This window comes from Coenobita brevimanus, chromosome 68 (assembly GCF_032717465.1).
Source record: "Coenobita brevimanus isolate Jiangsu-jjx chromosome 68, ASM3271746v2, whole genome shotgun sequence".
NCBI lineage: Eukaryota > Metazoa > Arthropoda > Malacostraca > Decapoda > Coenobitidae > Coenobita > Coenobita brevimanus.
The window spans coordinates 1,755,181-1,779,668 of record NC_137021.1 but is presented as its reverse complement, the minus strand read 5'-3'; positions in this window follow the sequence as shown (position 1 = coordinate 1,779,668).

Sequence of the window (24,488 nt, the reverse complement as noted above, 5' to 3'; positions counted from 1 at the left end):
TGCCTGTCATTATATGTAACCTTTCCTACTTTGCCTGCCAACACATATGACCTGTGATACCTTCCCTGTCCTGACACATGACATGTCCTGCTTGGCCTGCCATGACACATTAACAGTTACCTGGCCTTCCCTGATACATGACCTGTCCTACCTCGCCTGGCCTGACACATGACTTGTCGTTCCGTACCTGCAATGACGCATGACCTGTCCAGTCTGTCCTGCGGTGACACATGACATGTTCTACCTGGCCTGGCCTGACACAAGAAATTTCCTGTCTGGCCTTCCCTGCCATAAGACCTGCCCCATATGGCCTGCCTTGACATATGAACTGTCCTTCTTGACCTCCACAACAAATGATCTGCCCTACCAGGTCTACTCTGTCAGATAACTAAGCCTGCCTGACCTACCCTGACACATGACATGTCCTACCTGTCCTGCATTGACACATGAAATTTCCTATTTTTCATCAAACATTTCCGGCCATGACACCTGACCTGTCCAGGCTTGGCATATAAGTTGTCCTGCCAAGACACAAAACCAGGGCTGCACTGGCATATAAGCTGTCCTGGCATGATACATGATTTGTCCTGGCCTAGCATAAAAGTTGTCCTGCCATGACACATGACCTATCCTGGCCTAAGCATATAAGTTGTCTTGCCATGACACACGGCCTGTCTTGCCCTGGGATTTAAGTTGTCCTGCCATGACACATGACCTGTCCTGGTCTGACATAGAAGTTGTCCTATTATTACACATGACCTGTCCTGGCCTGGCATATAAGTTGTCTTGCCATGACATTATCTGTCCTGGCCTGACATATAAGTTTTCCTGCTATGACACATGACCTGTCCTGGCCTGGCATGCAAGTTGTCTTGCCATGACATATTACCTGTCCTGGCCTGGCGTATAGGTGTTCCTGCCATGACGCATGACCTGTCCTGGCCAGACATATAAGTTGTCCCGACTTGACACATGACCTGTCCTGGCGAGGTACACTTCTCCTACCTTAACACATGACCTGGTCTTTCCTGGTATATAAGTTGTCCTGCCTTGGTACATGACCTGTCTGACAACAAGACTGGTAATATGTCAGGCTAGGACAGGTAATGTGTCAAATCATTGTCCTACACTTTGCCGACATTTCTCGTGCCATGTCTTATCATCTGTCTTGCCATGTCTTGCTGTGAGCGTCTGGAGTCCCGTGACGTCTTTTACTTGGGTTCAATCTTGCTGCCTCCAGGCGATTATATTTAGCGTAGGGGTCATCTCTTGTACTGAAGGGGGGAATGAAGGCTGTATCTCACCTACCCACTTGGGTAAATGTCTCCAAAGCCAAGAGTAAAACCGCCTGATACCAGCAAGAATAAAGTGCAAAAACCGCCTGATACCAGCAAGAACAAAGTGCAAAGCACTTTCTCTGATACAAGTGGCCAAGACTGAGATAGGCTTGCGTTGTACAAAGTAATGGTTTTATTGTTGACAAAGGAGTTCCAGGCACTTCTTGCTACCGATTTATGTGCCATATTACACATACACATTGTATCACATGTAATGCATATCGTTCTAATTATAAGCTCTCTTTCTATCAGTAACATACAGTAATTTTAAGGCTCAAAATGCGGAATGAATCGCCATGGAAGAGATGCTAGGGTATATGAAACGTCACTCGTAATATACCCCAGCGCCTTACGATCCTGGAAGGTGAAAGCGCACGGTGCCGTCATCCTCTCCTGGCGCTGTCCAACATAGAAATGGCCATTTTTTCGTTATATTACGTTTGAGAACTTTTTTCTTCTGTACAGAATGATGTGAAGTGCGTTTCTAGAGAAACTCCTTACGTTATATTTCCGAAACATAGTAGGAATAGCTAAAATAAGGCGAAAAACGTATTAGGGGTCAGTGTTCCCAGACAACATGCTGCCGTGACATCAGCAGGAGAGGCAAGAAAATGAGTCGGACTGTTGAAGTTTGGCGTGTGTTATGACGTCATGTGGTCTGGGTGGCGGTAAAATGGTTACCTCTCCAGCCATTACCGTATATGTTATGTTTCTTCTCCCAAAGACAGAAATAAACCTTAATCATCTGTTGACACTATGATCTGGGAACAGTTTGGGGTTCCCCGGGGCTGTGAGGGCTCTAGGTTTGCCCGAACTATTTCAGCTGCCTCACCTAATTTGGTCTTTCTGTGCATTTGTTGTGTGTATTAACTACACTACGACACAACTTAAAAATTTGCATTTCTCTTAGATACAGATTTGAAAATTATCGTCAGTACTGGGCGAACGTCGCTAAAATAATATTGTCATATAAATGACACCCATGGGTGCATTTGTGCTTTTGTTAAGACGATCAACTGTGTTCAGTGAAGAAGAGAAACATCCCGTATGATCTTTCGTCTCGCATGCTGTAATCTCTGCTTTAATTCTTTCCCTGATACCTGTCCTATGTTGTCCTACCCAAGCACTCCTATTGTCATTGCATAACATTATCCTGTCATGTCCTCTTTTCCCTTCCCTTTTTTAATTTTACCAGTCGACCATCTTACCATCCGTAATGCCAAGCAGTTCGAATCAAAGACGGTTCAAACTACTCAGAGGTTGGCACAGTTGGATTTAAGAAATATTTCTTTTGACCTACTTTGGTCCAATCTACATTAATAAAGGGGACAGTTTCATGCAGAAACCAATGTAATATTTTGTGGGAATGAAATATAGGCTCTAAGAAGAGTTACGGCTCCTCAGGAACAGATTTCGTGTCAAGAATATATCAGTTTGAACCAAATCTGAAGCCTTGAGAACACGGGCGCCCAACACAGTTCCCAGATCACAGTGTATGGCGCGTTGAAGGTTTATATGACAAGAGTAGAGGGAAAAGTTAACCCTGTGATACAAGAATAATAATTTATTTCTAATGTTATTCATACATATATTTCATTGGGTAACAGGAACCTGGAAACCTCTCAATATTCTTCTCACCTTTGGGCTTCACTGGAGTGATATGATTCGTCTTTAACTTGGCAGAACTGCTAAGGACACATTTTTGCCTTATGTAGTGTACTAAAGGTTAATAAGTGATCAACAAGTAATGTAAATACTGCAGTTATCAATTTCACACCTGTCCACACCAATGATAAACTTCAGGAGGAAAAGTTTGCATAAATATTGTCATTTTTAAGTCTGCCATCGAGGAGAGAGGGTGTGAGGGTCGCTGGTCCTGTTGGGTGGGAAACCAATGGTCTCCATGGCAACGCAGCCTCATTCACACGTTGAAAACAGTTGAATAATTTGCGTTATTCTGTCCGTTTATTAAGATAATTTGATGAAAATGGAATCTTATGAAGTAAACATGCTAGAATATATTTCTATATTCTTTGATTGAATGGTGTAAGATATGAATTTATATGGTGGTGAATTACCACTGGGGAGGTGGCGGGAGCAGACACTGATGGTGGTGGTTAGGCTGACTGAGGCAAGGGCTAACTTCACCACACTCACACTGCATGACTGACTCATATGACCTGCGATACCTGGCCTGCACTGACACATGACGTGCCCTGCCCAGCCTACCCTGGCACACGACTTGTCTAACCTGGAGTGGCCCGACAGATGACTTGTCCTACGTGGCCTGCGTTGACGGATGACGTGTCCTACCTGGCCTTCCCTGGCACATGACCTGTTCTACTTAGCCCGCCCTGACACATGACTTACAGATACCTGTCACGCACTGACACATGACTTTTCCTTCCTGGCCTGCCCTGACATGTGACCTGTCCAACCAACCCAGCCCTGAAACATGATGTGTCCTACCTGAGCTCTCCTGGCACATGATGTATCCTACCTAGCCTGCCCCAACACAAGACCTCTTCTACGTACCTGCCCTGACACATTACGTGTCGTACCTGGCCTACCCTGTCACATGACCTATCCGACCTAGTCTGTCCTGAAGAATGATGTGTCCTACCTGACCTTTCCTGACAAATGACGTATCCTGCCTAGCCGGCCTTGACACAATACCTTTCGTACCTAGCCTGTCCTGACACAAGACGCGTCCTAGCTGGCCTGACTTGACACATGACGTGTCCTACCTGGCCTGCCCTGACACATTACGTGTCCTGCCTGGCCTCCCATGACACTTCACCTTTCCGACCTACTCTGTCGTGAAACATGACGTGTCCTACTTGACCTCTAATGACACATCAGGTGTCCTACCTGGCCTGCCCTGACACATGACCTGTCCTACCTTGTCTGTCCTGACATATGACCTGTCCTGCCTTGCCTGTCATTATATGTAACCTTTCCTACTTTGCCTGCCAACACATATGACCTGTGATACCTTCCCTGTCCTGACATATGACATGCCCTGCTTGGCCTGCCATGACACATTAACAGTTACCTGGCCTTCCCTGATACATGACCTGTCCTACCTCGCCTGGCCTGACACATGACTTGTCGTTCCGTACCTGCACTGACGCATGACCTGTTCAGTCTGTCCTGCGGTGTCACATGACATGTTCTACCTGGCCTGGCCTGACACAAAAAATTTCCTTTCTGGCCTTCCCTGCCATAAGACCTGCCCCAAATGGCCTGCCTTGACATATGACCTGTCCTTCTTGACCTCCACAACAAATGATCTGCCCTACCAGGTCTACTCTGTCACATGACTTAGCCTGCCTGACCTACCCTGACATCTGACCTGCCCTACCTGTCCTGCATTGACACATGAAATGTCCTATTTGGCATCAAACATTTCCGGCCATGACACCTGACCTGTCCAGGCTTGGCATATAAGTTGTCCTGCCAAGACACAAAACCAGGGCTGCACTGGCATATAAGCTGTCCTGGCATGACACATGATTTGTCCTGGCCTAGCATAAAAGTTGTCCTGCCATGACACATGACCTATCCTGGCCTAAGCATATAAGTTGTCTTGCCATGACGCACGGCCTGTCTTGCCCTGGCATTTAAGTTGTCATGCCATGACACATGACCTGTCCTGATCTGACATATAAGTTTTCCTACCATTACACATGACCTGTCCTGGCCTGGCATATAAGTTGTCTCGCCCTGACACATGACCTGTCCTGGCCTGGCATATAAGTTGTCTTGCCATGACATATTGCCTGTCCTGGCCTGGCGTATAAGTGTTCCTGCTATTACATATGACCTGTCCTGGCCTGGCATGCAAGTTGTCTTGCTATGACATATTACCTGTCCTGGCCTGGCGTATAAGTGTTCCTGCCATGACGCATGACCTGTCCTGGCCTGACATATAAGTTGTCCCGGCTTGACGCATGACCTGTCCTGGCGAGGTACACTTCTCCTACCTTAACACATGACCTGGTCTGGCCTGGTATATAAGTTGTCCTGCCTTGGTACATAACCTGTCTGACAACAAGACTGCTAATATGTCAGGCTAGGACAGGTAATGTGTCAAAACATTGTCCTACATTTCGCCGACATTTCTCGTGTCATGTCTTGTCATCTGTCCTGCCATGTCTTGCTGTGAGCGTCTGGAGTCCCGTGACGTCTATTATTTGGGTTCATTCTTGCTGCCTTCAGACGATTATATTTAGCGTAGGGGTCATCTCTTGTACTGAAGGGGGGAATGAAGGCTGTATCTCACCTACCCACTTGGGTAAATGTCTCCAAAGCCAAGAGTAAAACCACCTGATACCAGAAAGAACAAAGTGCAAAAACCGCCTGATACCAGCAAGAATAAAGTGCAAAGCACTTTCTCTGATACAAGTGGCCAAGACTGAGATAGGCTTGCGTTGTACAAAGTAATGGTTTTATTGTTGATGACAAAGGAGTTCCAGGCACTTCTTGCTACCGATTTATGTGCCATATTACACATACACATTGTATCACATGTAATGCATATCGTTCTAATTATAAGCACAATTTCTATCAGTAACATAGGGTAATTTTAAAGCTTAAAATTCGGTATGAATCGCAATGGAAGAGATGCTAGGGTATATGAAACGTCACTCGTAATATACCCCAGCGCCTTACGATCCTGGAAGGTGAAAGCGCATGGTGCCGTCATCCTCTCCTGGCGCTGTCCAACATAAAAATGGCCATTTTGTCGTTATATTACGTTTGAGAACTTTTTTCTTCTGTACAGAATAATGTGAAATGCGTTTCTAGAGAAACTCCTTATGTTATATTTCCGAAACATAGTAGGAATAGCTAAAATAAGACGAAAAACGTATTACGGGTCAGTGTTCCCAGACAACATGCTGCCGTGACATCAGCAGGAGAGGCAAGAAAATGAGTCGGACTGTTGAAGTTTGGCATGTGTTATGACGTCATGTGGTCTGGGTGGCTGCAAAATGGTTACCTCTCCAGCCATTACCGTATATGTTATGTTTCTTCTCCCAAAGACAGAAATAAACCTTAATTATCTGTTGACACTATGATCTGGGAACAGTTTGGGGTTCCCCGGGGCTGTGAGGGCTCTAGGTTTGCCCGAACTATTTCAGCTGCCTCACCTAATGTGGTCTTTCTGTGCATTTGTTGTGTGTATTAACTACACTACGACACAACTTAAAAATTTGCATTTCTCTTAGATACAGATTTGAAAATTATCGTCAGTACTGGGCGAACGTCGCTAAAATAATATTGTCATTTAAATGACACCCATGGGTGCATTTGTGCTTTTGTTAAGACGATCAACTGTGTTTAGTGAAGAAGAGAAACATCCCGTATGATCTTTCGTCTCGCATGCTGTAATCTCTGCTTTAATTCTTTCCCTGATACCTGTCCTATGTTGTCCTACCCAAGCACTCCTATTGTCATTGCATAACATTGCCCTGTCATGTCCTCCAATCCCTTCCCTTTTTTAATTTTACCAGTCGACCATCTTATCATCCGTAATGTCAAGCAGTTCGAATCAAAGATGGTTCAAACTACTCAGAGGTTGGCACGGTTGGATTTAAGAAATATTTCTTTTGACCTACTTTGGTCCAATCTACATTAATAAAGGTGACAGTTTCATGCAGAAACCAATGTAATATTTTGTGGGAATGAAATATAGGTTCTAAGAACAGTTACGGCTCCTCAGGAACAGATTTCGTGTCAAGAATATATCAGTTTGAACCAAATCTGAAGCCTTGAGAACACGGGCGCCCAACACAGTTCCCAGATCACAGTGTATGGCGCGTTGAAGGTTTATATGACAAGAGTAGAGGGAAAAGTTAATCCTGTGATACAAGAATAATAATTTATTTCTAATGTTATTCATACATATATTTCATTGGGTAACAGGAACCTGGAAACCTCTCAATATTCTTCTCACCTTTGGGCTTCACTGGAGTGATATGATTCGTCTTTAACTTGGCAGAACTGCTAAGGACACATTTTTGCCTTATGTAGTGTACTAAAGGTTAATAAGTGATCAACAAGTAATGTAAATACTGCAGTTATCAATTTCACACCTGTCCATACCAATGATAAACTTTAGGAGGAAAAGTCTGCTTAAATATCGTCATTTTTAAGTCGGCCATCGAGGAGAGAGGGTGTGAGGGTCGCTGGTCCTGTTAGCTTGGAAACCAATGGTCTCCATGGCAACGCAGCCTCATTCACACGTTGAAAACAGTTGAATAATTTGCATTATTCTGTCCGTTTATTAAGATAATTTGATGAAAATGGAATGTTATCAAGTAAACATGCTAGAATATATTTCTGTATTCTTTGACTGAATGGTGTAAGATATGAATTTATATGGTGGTGATCTACCACTGGGGAAGTGGCGGGAGCAGACACTGATGGTGGTGGTGAGGCTGACTGAGGCAAGGGCTAACTTCACCACACTCACACTGCATGACTGACTCACATGACCTGCGATACCTGGCCTGCACTGACACATGACGTGCCCTGCCCAGTCTACCCTGACACACGACTTGTCTAACCTGGAGTGGCCCGACAGATGACTTGTCCTACGTGGCCTGCGTTGACGAATGACGTGTCGTACCTGGCCTTCCCTGACACATGACCTGTTCTACTTAGCCCGCCCTGACACATGACTTACAGATACCTGTCCCGCACTGACACATGACTTGTCCTTCCTGGCCTGCCCTGACATGTGACCTGTCCAACCAACCCAGCCCTGAAACATGATGTGTCCTACCTGAGCTCTCCTGGCACATGATGTATCCTACCTAGCCTGCCCTGACACAAGACTTGTCCTACCTACCTGCCCTGACACATTACGTGTCGTACCTGGCCTACCCTGTCACATGACCTGTCCGACCTAGTCTGTCCTGAAGAATGATGTGTCCTACCTGACCTCTCCTGACACATGACGTATCCTGCCTATCCGGCCTTGACACAATACCTGTCGTACCTAGCCTGTCCTGACACAAGACGCGTCCTAGCTGGCCTGACTTGACACATGAGGTGTCTTACCTGGCCTGACTTGATACATTACGTGTCCTACCTGGCCTGCCCTGACACATGACGCGTCCTACCTGGCCTGACTTGACACATTACGTGTCCTACCTGGCCTGCCCTGACACATTACGTGTCCTACCTGGCCTACCATGACACTTCACCTTTCCGACCTACTTTGTCCTGAAACATGACGTGTCCTACTTGACCTCTAATGATACATCAGGTGTCCTACCTGGCCTGCCCTGACACATGACCTGTCCTACCTTGTCTGTCCTGACATATGACCTGTCCTGCCTTGCCTGTCATTATATGTATAACCTTTCCTACTTTGCCTGCCAACACATATGACCTGTGATACCTTTCCTGTCCTGACACATGACATGCCCTGCTTGGCCTGCCATGACACAATAACAGTTACCTGGCCTTCCCTGATACATGACCTGTCCTACCTCGCCTGGCCTGACACATGACTTGTCGTTCCGTACCTGCACTGACGCATGACCTGTCCAGTCTGTCCTGCGGTGACACATGACATGTTCTACCTGACCTGGCCTGACACAAGAAATTTCCTATCTGGCCTTCCCTGCCATAAGACCTGCCCCAAATGGCCTGCTTTGACATATGAACTGTCCTTCTTGACCTCCACAACAAATGACCTGCCCTACCAGGTCTACTCTGTCACATGACTTAGCCTGCCTGACCTACCCTGACATCTGACCTGTCCTACGTGTCCTGCATTGACACATGAAATGTCCTATTTGGCATCAAACATTTCCGGCCATGACACCTGACCTGTCCAGGCTTGGCATATAAGTTGTCCTGCCAAGACACAAAACCAGGGCTGCACTGGCATATAAGCTGTCCTGGCATGACACATGATTTGTCCTGGCCTAGCATAAAAGTTGTCCTGCCATGAGACTTGACCTGTCCTGGCCTAAGCATATAAGTTGTCTTGCCATGACACATGACCTGTCCTCGCCTTACAAATAAGTTGTTCTGCCAAGACACATGACCTATCCTGGCCTTACATATATGTGTAATTGGGTGTATAAAAGCCCGCGTTGCCTAGAGACAAAGTGAAGATCCTCTCCTTGGCTCAGTGGTAACGTCCGCGCGTATCAGGCGCAAGGACCCGGGATCGAATGTCGGCCATGACTGTGATTAATTTAAGTTTCATTTGGGTTGTTACATTGGTTGGCAGCGGTGTGGGATGTGAGGCGGGGCTTTGTTGGCAATTTGATGTTGGTCCTTGGTTTGCTGACAGCGTCCCTGCCCTCATCCCGGGGATGGGCTGTTTCGGTGTGGTCCGCAGCCTCCCAATGGTGGCCTCCGATGCTTACGCTACCTTGTGTGTCCGAAACTCACCAAATTAATCACCAAGGGGAGAAAAGAGGGGTGTAATGGGGTGTATAAAAGCCTGCGTTGCCTAGAGACAAAGTGGGGATCCTCTCCTTGGCTCTGTGGTAACGTGCGCGCGTATCAAGCTCGATGACCCGGGATCGAATCTCGGCCGGGACTGTGATCAGTTTGTCAAGTTTCATTTCAATTGTTACATAAGTTGTCCCGCCTGGACACATGACCTGTCCTGGCGAGGTACACTTCTCCTACCTTAACACACGACCTGGCCTAGCCTGACATATAAGTTGTCCTGGCATGACAAATGACCTGTCCTGGCCTAGGCATATAAGTTGTCTTGCCATGACACATGACCTGTCCTGGCCTGACATATAAGTTGTCTCGCCTTGACACATGGCCTTTGAAGGCTTCGTATATAAGTTGTCTTGTCATGACACACGGCCTCTCTTGGCCTGGATTTTTAAGTTGTCCTGCCATGACACATGACCTGTCCTGGTCTGATATATAAGTTGTCCTGCCATGACACATGACCTGTCCTGGCCTGGCATACAAGTTGTCTTGCCATGACATATTACCTGTCCTGGCCTGGCGTATAAGTGTTCCTGCCATGATGCATGACCTGTCCTGGCCTGACATATAAGTTGTCCCGACTTGACACATGACCTGTCCTGGCGAGGTAAACTTCTCCTACCTTAACACATGGCTTGGCCTGGCCTGGCATATAAGTTGTCCTGCCTTGGCACATGACCTGTCTGACAACAAAACTGGTAATATGTCAGGCTAGGACAGGTAATGTGTCAAAACATTGTCCTACACTGTGCCGACATTTCTCGTGTCATGTCTTGTCATCTGTCCTGCCATGTCTTGCTGGGAGGGTCTAGAGTCCCGTGATGTCTTTTATTTGGGTTCATTCTTGTTGCCTCCAGACGATTATATTTAGCGTAAGGGTCATCTCTTGTACTGAAGGGGGGAATGAAGGCTGTATCTCACCTACCCACTTGGATAAATGTCTCCAAAGCCAAGAGTAAAACCGCCTGATATCAGCAAGAATAAAGTGCAAAAACCGCCTGATACCAGCAAGAATAAAGTGCAAAGCACTTTCTCTGATACAAGTGGCCAAGACTGAGATAGGCTTGCGTTGTTCAAAGTAATGGTTTCATTGTTGTTGACAAAGGAGTTCCAGGCACTTCTTGCTACAGATTTATGTGCCATATTACACATACACATTGTATCATGTGTAATCCATAGTGTTCTAATTATTAGCACTATTTCTATCAGTAACACACAATAATTTTAAGGCTCAAAATGCGGAATGAATCGCAATGGAAGAGATGTTAGGGTATATAAAAAGTCACTTGTAATATACCCCAGCGCGCTACCCTCCTGGAAGGTGAAAGCGCACGGTGCCGTCGTCCTATCCTGGCGCAGTCCAACATAAAAATGACCATTTTGTCGTTAAATTACGTTTCAGAATTTTTTCTTCTGTACAGCATAATGTGAAATGCATTTCTGGAGAAACTCCTCATGTTATATTTCCCAAACATAGAAGGAATAGCTAAAGTAAGGCGAAAAACGTATTAGAGGTCAGTGTTCCCAGACAACATGCTGCTGTGACATCAGCAGGAGAGGCAAGAAAATGAGTCGGACTGTTGAAGTGTGGCGTGTGTTATGACGTCATGTTGTGTGTCTGGCTGCAACATGGTCACCTCTCCAGCCATTACCGTATATGTTATGTTTCTTCTCCCAAAGACAGAAATAAACTCTAAATATCTGTTGACACTATGATCTGGGAACAGTTTGGGGTTCCCCGGGGCTGTGAGGGCTCTAGGTTTGCCCGAACTATTTCAGCTGCCTCACCTAATGTGGTCTTTCTGTGCATTTGTTTTCGGTATTAACTACACTACGACACAACTTAAAAATTTGCATCTTTTTTAGACACAGATTTGAAAATTATTGTCAGTACTGGGCCAACGTCGCTAAAATAATATTGTCATATAAATGACAAGCATGGGTGCATTTGTACTCTTGTTAAGACGATCAACTGTGTTTAGTGAAGAAAAGAAACATCCCGTTTGATCTTTCGTCGTGCATGCTGTAATCTCTGCTTTAATTCTTTCCCTGATACCTGTCCTATGTTGTCCTACCCAAGCACTCCTATTGTCATTGCATAACATTGTCCTGTCGTGTCCTCCAATCCCTTCCCTTTTTTAATTTTACCACTCGACCATCTTATCATCCGTGATGCCAAGGAGTTCGAATCAAAGACGATTCAAACTACTCAGAGGTTGGCACAATTGGATTTAAGAGATATTTCTTTTGACCTACTTTGGTCCAATCTACATTAATAAAGGCGACAGTTTCATGCAGAAACCGATGTAATATTTCGTGGGAATGAAATATAGGTTCTAACAATAGTTACGGCTCCTCAGGAACACATTTCGTGTCAAGAATATATCAGTTTGAACCAAATCTGAAGCCTTGAGAACATGGGCGCCCAACACAGTTCCCAGATCACAGTGTATGGCGCGTTGAAGATTTATATGACAAGAGTAGAGGGAAAAGTTAACCCTGTGATACAAGAATAATAATTTAGTGCTAATTTTAATTCCATATATTACATCAGGTAACAGGAAACTGGAAACCTCGTATTATTATTCTCACCTTTGGGCTCCACTGGAGTGATTTGATTCGTAATTAAATTGGCAGTACTGCTAAGGACACATTTTTGCCTTATGTAGTGTACTAAAGGTTAATAAGTGATCTGCATGTAATGTAAATACTGCAGTTATCAATTTCACACCTGTCCATACCAATGATAAACTTCAGGAGGAAAAGTCTGCATAATTATCGTCATTTTTAAGTCGGCCATAGAGGAGAGAGGGGGTGAGGGTCGCTGGTCCTGTTGGGTGGGAAACCAATGGTCTCCATGGCAACGCAGACTCATTCGCACGTTGGAAACAATTGAAAAATTTGCATTTTTCTGGCCTTTTAATAAGATAATTTGATGAAAATGGAATCTTATCAAGTAAACATGCTAGAATATATTTCGGTATTCTTTGATTGAATTGTGTAAGAGATGAATTTATATGGTGGTGATCTACCACCGGGGAGGTGGCGGGAGCAGACACTGACTGTGGTGGTGAGGCGGACTGAGGCAAGGGCTAACTTCACCACTACTCACACTGCATGACTGGCTCACATGACGTGCCATTCCTGGCCTGCACTGACACATGACGTGCCCTGCCCAGCCTACCCTGGCACATAACTTGTCTTACATGGTCTGCCCTGACAGATGATGTGTCCTACGTGGCCTGTGTTGAGAGATGACGTGTCCTACCTGGCCTACACTGACATATGACCTGTTCTACCTAGTCTGCCATGACACAGGACCTACTGATACCTGGCCCGCACTGACACATGACGTGTCATCCCTGGCCTGCTCTGACACGTGACCTGACTATCCAACCCAGCCCTGAAACATGATGTGTCCTACCTGAGCTGTCCTGACACATGACGTATCCTACCTAGCCTGCCCTGACACAAGACCTGTCCTACCTACCTTCCATGACACATTACGTGTCTTACCTGGTCTACCCTGATACATGACCTGTCCGACCTGGTCTGTCCTGAACAATGATGTGTCCTACCTGACCTGTTCTGACACATGACGTATCCTGCCTAACCGGCCTTGACACAAGACCTGTCCTACCTCGCCTGTCCTGACACACGAAGCGTCCTACCTGGCCTGTCTTGACACATGACTTGTCGTACCTGGCCTGCTCTGACACATTACGTGTCCTACCTGGCCTCCCATGACACATGACCTGTCCGACCTACTCTGTCCTGAAACATGACGTGTCCTACTTTACCCCTAATGACACATTAGGTGTCCTACCTGGCCTGCCCCGACACATGACCTGTCCTACCTTGTCTGTCCTGACATATGACCTGTCCTGCCTTGCCTGTTATTATCTGTAATCTTTCCTACTATGCCTGCCAACACATATGACCTGTGATACCTTCCCTCTCCTGACACATGACATGCCCTGCTTGGCCTGCCATGACACATTAACAGTTACCTGGCCTTCCCTGATACATGATCTGTCCTACCTCGCCTGGCCTGACACATGACTTGTCGTTCCGTACCTGCAATGACACATGACCTGTCCAGTCTGTCCTGCGGTGACACATGACATGTTCTACCTGGCCTGGCCTGACAAGAAATTTCCTATCTGGCCTTCCTGTCATAAGACCTGCCCCATATGGCCTGCCTTGACATATGCCCTGCCCTACTTGACCTCCACAACAAATTACTTGCCCTACCAGGTCTACCCTGTCACATGACTTAGCCTGCCTGACCTACCCTGACACATGACATGTCCTACCTGTCCTGCCTTGACACATGAATTGTCCTATTTGGCATCAGACTTTTCCGGCCATGACACCTGACCTGTCCAGGCTTGGCATATAAGTTGTCCTGCCAAGACACAAAACCAGGGCTGCACTGGCATGACACATGATTTGTCCTGGCCTAGCATAAATGTTGTCCTGCCATGAAACATGACCTGTCTTGGCCTAGGATAATTATGTTGTCCTGCCATGACATGACGTGTCCTGGCCTAACTTATAAGTTGTCCTGCCTTGGCACATGACCTGTCTGACAACAAGACTGGTAATATGTCAGGCTAGGACAGGTAATGTGTCAAAACATTGTCCTACACTTTGCTGACATTTCTCGTGTCATGTCTTGTCATCTGTTCTGCCATGTCTTGCTGGGAGCGTCTGGAGTCCCGTGACGTCTTTTATTTGGGTTCATTCTTGCTGCCTCCAGACGATTATATTTAGCGTAGGGGTCATCTCTTGTACTGGAGGGGGGAATGAAGGCTGTATCTCACCTACCCACTTGGGTAAATGTCTCCAAAGCGGTATTGTTAGGTTGACTGGTATAAGAAAAGGTGACTTTATATGGCCGTGATGGACTACTGGGCTGGTGGTGGTAGTGAAGTGGATTGAGGCAAGGACTGACTTCACCACACTGACACTGCTCGATTCACTAGCATGACCAGCCATACCTGACCTACAGTGACAAATGACCTGTCTACCTTGCCTGCCCTAACACATGGCGTGTCCTACCTGGGCATTCCCTGACATGATGTGACCCACGTGGCCTACCCTGACACATGACCTGTCCTACTTTTTCTTTCCTGACATATGGCCTGCCTTGCTTTGCCTGTTATTACATCTGATTTTCCGTACTTTGCCTGCCAACACGTATGTGTGATACTTTCTGTCTTGACACATGACATGCCTTACTTAGCCTGCCATGACACATTAACTCTTGTTCCTGGGACTGCCCTGATACATGACCTGTCCTACATTGCCTGCCCTGACAAATGACTTTTCGCTCCTGACCTACGCTATCACATGTCTTGCTACCTGATCTGCCCTGTCACATGACTTGTTCTGCCTGACATACCCTGATACATGACCTGTTCCTGCCTGGCATACAAGCTGTCCTGTCTTGACACATGACCTGTCCTGGCCTGGCAAATTAAGTTGTCCTTCCTTGACACACTGCCCGTCTTGGCCTGCCCTGAGTCTTCTTTTGAGGCAGGTCATGTGTTATGGCAGAATAACTTATGTGTCAAACCAGGACATGTCATGTATCAAGGTATGTCAGGTAGGAAAGGTCATGTATAACGAAACAACAGGCAGGACAGGTAAAGTGTAAGGCAACAGATCATGTAACAAGGTAGGCCAAGGACAGGTCATGTGTCAGGGCAGGCAAGGAAGGACAGGTCATGTGTCAGGGAACAGGTCATGTGTCAAGGAAGGCCAGGCAGGACAGGTCACGTGTCAGGGAAAGCCAGTGTGAGTGTGGTGATGTCAGTCCTTGCCTCAGTCCACCGTACCGTCATTAGTGTCTGCTGGCGAGAGTAGCTCAGGAGACCAAGTCCCTCTATACTCGTCTCTTCTTCATTGCCTCTCAACTTAATTATCTATTCCTGTTATTATTATGCCATATATTACTTGAAATGACTCTAAAAACCTATTAGGCACACTTTTGTACCAAAGTAAGAGTTATCAGGGGAAATGTGAAACGCGTCATTTTTTAGTTGGACACCGAGGAAAGGGGACGATAACACCGCACTTTCCCCTCCTTGATGATTGCGCTTAGGGGCACGTTACGTTCTGAGTGGCTTTGGAGATATGGTAAGGACTCTTTCTTTGTGATTGTACCCCAGTATTGTACCCCAATACAACATATAAATAGCTAAGGATGAGGTATGGTGCACTGTCTCCTATATGCCATCTAAGATACGGTCCTTACCTTCAGTAGCGCTAACACCGTCACCATCTTTTCTGCTTTACGAGTAGCCTACCTTGCCACCATCAGGCACTCTTCCTCTGCTTTAGGGAGATTTTTCAAACTGGACAGATCACCTTTCATTAACATCTTAGCACAGAAAATCTCTAAATTAAATAAAATTATCTGAAGAAAATGAAGTAAACTAATAAAAGATGTCACCTGATTCAAGTGGGGAATAACCAGACCTAAACTAATAACCTACAGACCGTGGCAGGACGTGACAAAAATAGGACAGGGCAAAGCTCGGAGGCCAGCATGGGCACTGCTAAGGGGTTGTTATGAGGGGAGGGGTGCTGATTATGGTTGTCCTTGTTCTTGAGATATGTAGATTAATAAATAATATTTAGATATTTCAGTAGTAAAGGAAACTGCCCATGAATCAATATTGAGGAAAGAAATAAACATTTTAATGGGTGACTTTATGCCCTATGAAAAGGGGGGGCTGGTCAGCCTGTCCCTCCCCATAGATATATCTATGTCCCTCCCCCCCTCCACCATTCTGGCTGTGCCCAGTGCTGCCCATTTGTTTTCAGTTGCTGTTCTGAGACCCCTGTTATATATTAATATTGAAATAGGGCACACACACACGCACACACACACACACACACACACACACACACACACACACCGCTCGCTGGTGCAGTGGTAACGTTCTCGCTTGCCAACTGGTTGACGGGAGTTCGCGCCTCGCTCAGGCTGCGAAAAGTTTCACCGACGAAGTGGGCGGTTACTGTCCCCCTTGAGCAAGGGGACGGGTGTGTGTGTGTGTGTGTGTGTGTGTGTGTGTGTGTGTGTGTGTGTGCGCGCGCGCGCGGTCACAGCCTTGCCCTTAGATCGGACTATATGAGCTCTCAGCTCTCTTCCGGGAGGGTAAAAGCTGACGATCACGACCATCAAGTGATCCTGACCGACCCGGTGAAATACACACACACACACACACACGCACACTCAGTGGTAGCGTTCTCGCTTGCCATCTGGCAGACGGGAGTTCGCGCCTCGCTCAGGCTGCGAAAAGTTTTACTGACGAAGTGGACGGTTACAGTCCCCCTTGAGCAAGGGGACGTGTGTGTGTGTGTGTGTGTGTGTGTGTGTGTGCAGGTCACAGCCTTGCCCTTAGATCGGACTATATGAGCTCTCAGCTCTCTTCCGGGAGGGTAAAAGCTGACGAACACGACCATCAAGTGATTCTGACCGACCCGGTGAATTACACAACATCCTTACAAATTTATGTCCATTTATCTCCAGTACAAGAAAGCACTAACATCCTGCACATTACATAATACTAACGCCGCACCAGAAACCCCAGATGTGTGAGGCGTCTAATGAAAGTAGGTTTGTTACCCCGATAAGACTCTCGCTTGTCGTCCACGGCCAGGACACCAAAGCCTTGGTCCACACTGCTGCATAATATTTGTCGTCAGCTGACTGTAAGCCGGTCGCTTGAGACGCGTGTCTTTCTGTATATTTGTGCAGTTTCCCAGAACTTCCATTGCTATTTTGGATATTTCAATGTCTCAGATCACTCAGAAGTACAGTATTTCAGGGTGATCTAAGAAAGCAAGAACAGCTATTGTAAGCATCCAGCTGGCCAAGAACGCAATGAAAACCATGATAGGAGAACCCAGCACTTCAGTGCAAGCCAGGTAAACAGTCTTCTGTTGTCATTTTGTTAGTCACAGCTTGACTCGCTATGTAGCAGCCATCAGATTTTACGTACCGGTATTGTTTAAATCTGATTTTTACATACTCGGGAAAATCTCATTTTTGAGGAAATTAATATCCTGACAGTACTCTTGAAGTGCTAGTTTTCATTTTACTGCATGCATACCCCTTAACTTAGTATCATTATACAGTATATTTGTGTGCTGAAGGTGTGTTTCAAGACCCACCACCTTGTTTTGGGTATAATTTTCCTTTGTTGCACCAATATTTCGGTGAGCATCCCTACGTGTCAAGTGGGGTTGGTGGAGGATTAGTGCCCCTCCCTGTAAAACAATTAACTCTAAGCCCTTGGCCACCCCGTCTGGGATACATGGCGTCTGGCAATGAATGAATGAATTGTGACATTTGGCATTTCCATAAAAAAGTGCATCTGTGTGGAGTTTGCAGTATTGTCCCATAAGCAATTTTGGTCGATTTTGCTAGTTCACACCACTTGATTTCGAAACCAAAAATATTTTTTCTGGTCGATTTTAGTGTGATACGATGAATATGAGCTTCATTTTTTTTGGATACCACTCGTTTTGGAGATTAGACCTACTGAAGGGAAAATATACCTATATTTGGGTAGTTAAGGAAGGGGCCAGGTTGCCCACGACAGTGTTTACCGAACGGCTGCGTTGTTTACCAATCATTGCTCTGACAACGCGTCAGTGTATCTCGTATCAGAGCAGTGGGAAACTTAATGATTTAACCAAACCAATCCAATCCAACCTAACCTCAGTTGTGTGTGACAGCAAGCTTTCAAAGTTAAAAACTGTGCACTAGGAACATTTAATATGGCTAGCAACTCGCAGATGTCAGCAGAGCTCTGAGTTAGTTAAATTCAGGATTTTCTTGTTAAATACACATTTCCGAAAACAAGTTAATAATGGAATAGACTCAAAATAACGTGGTTGCTTCAGATTTCCTGGAACGAGTGATGTGAACTTTGAAAACTGACTGTAATTTCTCTGCTGTGATGCAAAAGTAAAGAATTTTAGTAGGTCTGAATAAGTTTTAGTGTCTGTCATTACATCCAAGAAATGAAACACATATCAGGAGAGTGAAACATATAAAAGCAACAGGGAAATTATACCTCCTGGAAGCAGTTGCCTGCAACCATAAAAATTATCAGAAAAATGTAGAAAACAGGCTGGAAAAATAAGAAGTCCGTTGGGAAAGTCTTTTTGCTGCTTAAACGAAATCATGTACAATATTTACCGTAACATATCAAGTTAGGAATGAAGATACTGCGGTATATTGCTTTCACAGTTTGGTTAGGTTAGGTCCTGCTAGGCTTGGTTTGCATGTATAACCGACAGTGTTCCATAATTAATAACTTCAAAATTATGCTCTTCTGCATCCTTTAAAACCTGGTCCATTGATAAGCAGGGGGTTGTATATTTGTGGCCACCCCTTGTGGGAGTAAGACGTCTGGCTATAGATAGGTAGTATATTTTACAAAGGAAATGATAAATTAGCTATTGCTTTGTGTGAATGGCAACTTTCGTAGATTACCACTGAATTATTACCAGTAAATGGAAATGTTGTCATGTTTGAAATGTCCGTATTGTAAAAATTTAACCATATTGATGAAGCCTTGTATATTTTAGTTGTAGTAGTTGTAGGCAGTTGTTCCTAGGCAGTCTGGCCGAACAGCCCCAAGTCCCTAAGGAAGGCCACGGCTGGGATTGGGCTTTCTCACAGAGCTCTCAAGGAGTGTTTGTTGTGTTGTTGGCGAAGGTGCTTGTGTGCAATGCAGTCTTCCATAATGTGCTTAATAGTATGGGGTGCTGTGTTGCATCCTGGACAGGCATCAGCAACGGAGTCATCAGCCTCTTCTGATAAATCAAGAGGGCTGGATGATGCCCACATCTCAGCCCAGCCAGGTGGACCCTGTCCTCACGAGGGAGATAGGATTCAGAAGGGTGGATATCAGGAGGCTGTGCATGCAGCTGTGTGTTGTCTTTGAGTGACTGAATGGAGCGGTGAGTATGGATATGCTTCTGGAAGCTGATCTGAGGGGGGAGAGATGACAGTACTGTATTTGTGTATGACATCATGTACTGGATGTTGTTTTGATGTTCCTTGGTGTGTGTGGATGTGCTGCCATGTAGTGCAGTGGATGGTGTGGGTTTGTGGAGGCTGTGGCGAGAATTTGGGTGCCTTATGGATATGCTTCTGGAAGCTGGTCTGAGGGGGGTGAGATGATCCTGGGTGTTGTTTTGATGTCCCTTGGTGTGTGTGGATGTGCTGCCATGTAGTGTAGTGGATGGTGTGGTTTTGTGGAGGCTGCAGTGAGATCGGGTGCCTCTCATGTCTAGATGATCGTTGACTTTGAGGACTTTGGTTTCTTGGTGTAGGTGGTCTGTGGGTGTAGCAGTTGTGCAACTTGTGATTATTTTTAGGGCCTTGTTCTGTATGGTCTGTACAGTGTTGTAGTGTGTTTTAGTGAGGTTAGAAGCCCAAGCAGGGCTAGCATAATTGATCATGGAACATATATATTGTTTTGTATACTGTGGTGGTGGTTTCTTTGTTGTGTCCAAATGTTGTATGGGCAAGTGAGCTCAATGCATTGAGTCTTGTTGTTAATTTATCTTTAATGTTTGTGATGTGTTGTTTAAATGACATTGATGTATGTATGGAGTTTGTGTGTGTGTGGTAGGGGAGTGTTGTTTATGGTAAGGTGTGGAATGTGATTATGTTCTGCTGTCCAGTTTGTGAGAAGGGTCACTGTAGATTTGGCTGGGGCTATTTTGAGCCTGTTGTGGTGAACCATTTGTGAAGTTGAGGTAAGGTTAGAGGATGTGTGTGGCTGTGTTTGCGTTTTGGTGTGTGCATGTGTTAAGTTGTTTGCATAGGAAGCTACGTATATTTGTGGTGTGTGGGGTGTGGGTATGTCGTTTATGTACCGTATAGGTTAAAGAGAGTAGGGGACAAAACAGATCCTTGGGGGATGCCATTTGTGAAGTTTCTGATGTTTGAAGATTGACTGGCCAATGTTATGTGTGCACATCTGCCTGCTAAATAGTTTACCAGCCATATTTTTGTGTTATTGTGAGGTTTGTGTTGAGTATTTTGTTTGTGAGGTTGTGGCGGGGGATGGCATCAAATGCTTTGCTAATGTCTAGTGTGACTATGAGTGTCCTGTGTGGTGGCCTAGCTGAGTTTATGCCATCAAAGGTCTGTAAGAAGAGTGTTTGTGGAATCTAGTGGCTTAAAACCATGTTGTGATGGGGCTAGGGGGTTTGAGGTGTAACTAGTTGTAATACCAGTCGTTCAGTGACTTTGGAGGGGGTGCAGAGCAGTGTGATGGGGCGGTGTGAGGAAGGTAATGTGGGGTCTTTGTTGGGTTTGGGGATAGTGATGATAGTGCCATGCTTCCAGATGTTGGGTATTATGTTGTGTGAGTAGCTGCGGTTTGATATGTTGGTGAGTGCTTGTATGCCCTGTGGTCCAAGGTGTTTAAGGTGTATGTTGCTTATGTTGTTTGGTCCACAGGCAGATGAGTGCCTAAGGTTGCCAGTAATGTGCTTTGTCTGGTTGTAAGTGCAAGGTGCGAAGTCTGGGTCTGTGGGGAACTGTCTCTTGCATCAGATGACACATCGGTCGTCACGATGGGAGTTTAGATGGCTGATGTGAAAAGTGATTGATGAGAATGTTTGCTTGTTGTTTTTTTGAAGGTATGGTGTCTGTTGTTGTGATGGCAGTGTGTCATTGTGTAGTGTTGCTTTTGGAGAGTGTGATGCTGTTTAGTGTTTTGTAGAGTTTGCTGGTGTTTGTTTTGTGATCAAGTGTTTGGAGATAATTATTCCAATTTAGTGTTTGCTGTTCTGATATTTTATTGTTTATTTGAGTGTTAATTTCTTGTATTTGTTGTATGGTGCCTTGTGTATATTTGTTGTATGGTGTCTTGTGTATGGGGTGTCGGGGAGTATTGTAGTGTGTCCCGTTGACTGATGAGGCCTTGAAATCTGGTGTGAAGTTGGGGTTGTGTCTTTTTTTGTTGCCTCTAGGGATGTGTCTTTTGTCTGCATTTTGAATAATTGTATTGAATGTCCACAGCAGTGTTGATGTTTGTGATGGGTGTACTGTTTAATGTTTCAAAGTGTTGTTCTGTTTCAGTTGTGAAGGCCTCCCAGTTGGCTCTCTTATAATTAGTGTATGTGTGTCTGTGGCCAGCTGGGGTGATTCTGGCTTTGGTACTGTAGTGATTTTTAGTTGTTAAATGCAAATGGTTCTCTTTGTTAAATTACCACTTTCAAGATCATGAGAACTCTTGTACCCGTCAATATATTCAGCAAACACCAATTTATTTTGTCCAGCTGAAAGGGAGTTTATGATAAGAGTCTGAGCATTACAGTATCACTCTTTGTATAGACTAATCCGAAAGTGCAGTTTCAGAATACAGTACCCCCACTTTCCAGAAAGACATTCTTGCAAAAGGGGGTGTTGATATCACTTGCCCCCACACAGTCATTGCATGTTTGAAGACAAAAGTTTTCTGTGGAAGTGTATAAAAAGAGATTCCGGTAATAATGTACGTCTACATGGTACACAGTACTTCATTGTGTTTACTTTTTTTTCTGTTGAGTTCATAGTACATACCAGAATGATTGCCTGTTCAAGGCCATTTCATACATGAAAGTTGATCTGCTAATTTTTCCCAATTAATAGCACAGTACCAGCTATATTGAATAGTAGTAGTTTGCTCCCTTGGCTCATCCTTTCTGGTCGTTCTATAGCTGCTGTTGTAGATGGCCATCGTTCTTCTCCTAGATCTATCAACAGTGGTGTTCCTCAGGGCTATATCCTATCACCAACACTCTTTCTTTTATTCATCAATGACCTAAGCTGTACATCTAACCCTATCCACTCGTTCGCTGATGATTCCACCCTTCACCTTTCCATTCGGTTTCAGCAATGATCATCTCAGCAGTTGCTTCAACAAACAAGGGATGAGGCAATGGCACACCTAATGTCTGACTTGGCTCGTATCTCTGACTGGGGTAAAAATAATCTTGTTGTTTTTAATGCATCAAAAACTCAGTTTTTACACCTATCAACCTGACAAAATCTTCCACAGGAGTACCCACTAAGGTCAAATAATATCCAGCTCAATCCTGCATTATCCTTGAACATGCTTGGGGTTTCATTCACTCGGGACTTATCTTAGAAAAATCATATTGGATCTCTTGTAAAATCCACTTCCAAGAAATTAGGTGTGCTAAGCTGACTCCGTACCTTCTTTATCCCTGCACAGTTGTTGAATTTATACTTCTCCTTTATTTGCCCCTGTTTAGAGTACAACTTTCACGTGTGGGGAGGCTTCCCACATACAGCTCTTCTCAGTAGGGTGGAGTCAAAGGCTTTTCGTCTCATCAACTCTCCTCCTCTTACTGGCTCCCTTCAGCCTCTGTCCCTTTGCCTCACTTTTGCATCTTTATCTCTTTTCTATTGCAACTTCAATGGTCACTGCTTCTTTGAACTGTCTGCTTGCATCCCTCCACCTTCATGACGGGTGTTTAGCAACCGTCTAGCAACAAATTCTCATCCCTTTTCTGTCCAACTCTCTAATGCAAGAGTTAACCGTTACTCCCAGTCCTTCATTTATGCAACAGGTCAACTTTGGAACTGTCTCCCTCTGTCAGTATTTCCTACTTCCTATGATCTCCAGTCTTTCAAACACAGCGTGTCCAGGCATCCCGAAATAAACGGATCTTAAATTTGGCTCTCTTGTGTAATGTTTTTGTTTTTTCTTGGAAGGAATGGTTTGGAGGCTCCTGGACTTTGGTTCCCTCTTTCTTGCATTAAAAAAAAAAAAAAATTAAATGTCAACCCAGTGGATTGTAGGCTTAAGTTGCTGATCTCTTGCAGTCCACCATCCTCCTTTCTGGGTATAGAGAAATAACTGAAGGTTATGTGTATAGTCAGGCAGTTGAGCCACCCAGTTATATTGGTGCCACCACATAAAAGTGTTCCACTCCAGGCACCAGATGTATGGAAAAAGTTGTGTTATCTCAGAAGACATCCCTGACACACTGAACAATCCAAGTTACAGTACAAGTAACAGATATGGTCAAAAACATTACAAGTTCTTCAGTATGAGTGGCAGTGTTAATGGAAAAAAAAACGATTTCTATATAATGAGGACTGCCTGTACATTCAAGTGTGGTGCAGCATTTTATTGTGAATTGAGCTGTTGCATGTGCAGTATTATGAAATCTTTTTGTTCATGTAGGTACCTGGTGATCTAGTACTGGTAATTAGAAAGCTTTAGTAGGAGTGTTAGCCTGGAATAGGTTTAATCTCCAATAGGTGGCTGAAGGTTTTTGTAATTTAAAACACTATGGTAGTTTATACTCAGTTCTCCATGGTCTGGAGGGGGTAATAGGGATTTACTGTCACACACACACACACACACACACACACACACACACACACACACACACACACACACACACACACACACACACACACACACACACACACACACACACACACACACACACACACACACACACACACACACACACACACACACACACACACACACACACACACACACACCAATAGGTTGACTGGCTCTCTCTCTCTCTCTCTCTCCCCAATAGGTTGACTGGTTCTCTCTCTCTCTCTCTCTCTCTCTCTCTCTCTCTCTCTCTCTTCCC